This window comes from Oculina patagonica, chromosome 8 (genome assembly GCF_052425735.1).
Source record: "Oculina patagonica isolate OP01 chromosome 8, crgOcupat, whole genome shotgun sequence".
Classification (NCBI taxonomy): domain Eukaryota; kingdom Metazoa; phylum Cnidaria; class Anthozoa; order Scleractinia; family Oculinidae; genus Oculina; species Oculina patagonica.
Genome location: NC_135765.1, coordinates 10,019,321 through 10,021,348, shown reverse-complemented (window position 1 = coordinate 10,021,348; position 2,028 = coordinate 10,019,321). Strand labels below are relative to the sequence as shown.

At 42.2% G+C, this 2,028-nt stretch overlaps 1 pseudogene; it reads right to left on the bottom strand.

The window, feature by feature from the left end:
- Nucleotides 1-402: 402 nt before the first annotated feature.
- LOC144662589 (leukocyte elastase inhibitor pseudogene) lies at nucleotides 403-1,920 on the bottom strand (annotated as a pseudogene).
- Between the last annotated feature and the right edge of the window lie 108 nt (nucleotides 1,921-2,028).

Here is a 2,028-nt window from a genome sequence, read left to right as displayed (position 1 = left end):
GGAATAGAAAAAAAACGTTTCGAAACGAGCCACGGCAGTGTTGATCGAAATACGTTTTTAAGTTTAAAAGTCATAATAAAGCAACATTTAGCCCTGTTCAGTACTGTCATCCAGAAGAGGTGGGCTTATATCCGAATGTATTTTTTTTATTTCCAGATAGATGGGCCTGTAACAAGGGGGGCTTAAAAGTGGGGGGGGGGGGGGGGTCGTTTTATTACCGGAATTTTAATTATGGTATTTGAAAGAGATCACAATGACATGACGTGCAGTCGCCTGTCAAGAAGTTAACAATTTTATGCAAATTTCTGTTGAATTTTGACCCGTTCATTGACAAATAAATTTTCGATGGAGAGCTAGACTGCCAAGAGCCGCTTTATGATGGTTACTTCTACTTTGACTACATCCTGATCATTCTTCTTTATTATAAATTTCTGAGGGCAGCACTTTACTTTATATTAGAAACATCTAGCTACAATATATTTATAACTGTTTTTGGACAGTAAAAAACAATGTTCGATTTACAGGTTCTGACATAAGTAGAAACCTGGTAAGGCTATTGTATAAAAATTAATACATACAGCACTCTTAATTAGATTCTGGTTTCACTACACGTCCCATAAACAAAATCGCATTCGACTTCTTGTGACAAATCATGAACATAAATGGATGGTCGGCGCAAAAGATAGGGTTGGACTTTTTAAGCCACTTGACTACTGCGGTAGCCGCTGCAGCTTCTGTGCCCTTCTCATTCACTTCTATAAATGCCTTGTGAATGACATCTGCTACATAGAGCTTCTCCGCTGGGTTTGGTGAATCAGATATGCCAGAGAAATCAGCCTCGAACTCATTAAACATATCTGTTGTTCCCATGTTTGCAAGAATCTGGTTGAGTTTAAACTGCTGAGTCAGCTTAAATCTCGGAAGTAACACCATAACCTTGTGAGGGTCAGACTGTAGTACCAATGCAAGAGCCTTTTGTAGCTTGTCATGTGTGAGGTCTTCCTCTAACTTGCCCAGCCCATGGGTGTCATGAGGTAGCAGAATGACCATGGACAGATCTTCTCCTTGGTAAGGCAACTCAAGAATTTGACACGCAAGCTCCACGCCAGCTTCCATCATCGCCATCATCCCCATATGCTTGAACTTTTCCGTGACGTGCATCATCTGTACGTCTACCTTTTCACTTTCGGAGACGGAGAATTGCATTTTGTGAGTATCCTCTTCATTGAACTGGTTTTGCCAAAATCCCTTGAAGTAAATTGCACTCATCAGGGTCAACCGAGTGCTTGTGTTGAATGCTCCCTCGGCAATCACATTCTTGATCTTCTGTTTCGTTTTCTGCTCGACCCATTCATTCACCTCTTTTCTAGCGCCCTCTGCATCTTCCTGGTAATCAACCAAGGCTATCTCAGCGTCGTAGAACTTTTTTGTCCCCTCCACGAATTCCTGCACCAGGCTGAAGTTCTTCTGCACGAAAAGTCGATTTGCAGCTAGCAGCTTGTTATTTGCGGTGTTCGACGCTTGGAGAGCTTGGAGAAAGTGTTGTTCTTCAGTGTGGAGTTGTTCTTTAGGCATCGTATCCCAGTGTAAAACCTTGGCCATCTGTGCAGCTGTGTTTCCTGTTGCTCCCATGAAAGTCATGGCAAGTGCAGTACTTAAACTGCTCGGCGAATAAAACAGGTTTTGGCCGGCGAAGGTTCGGGCATTTCTGAGAGCTTTGTGGAGATCAACGGTGAATTTGTTGTTTGCTTCGATTACAGCTTCCATTTTGGAAACCTTTTTGCTCATTAAAGCACAGGACTCATGAACTGAAAGGAAACTTGTGAAAGAGAAGCGTCGCTCAACTGCTGTACAATCAGCTCAATATACTCTATTTCTCGAATCAACGTCCTTGTATATATAGTGACCCCCAGAACGGTTTTTAGCTGATACGTGATAGAAAGCGGAAACTCTTAACCTTTGTGGCTCTAAATCCGGATTTTCGGTCATTGTACCACTTGTACATGCAACGTCATCAATTTAGCTCAA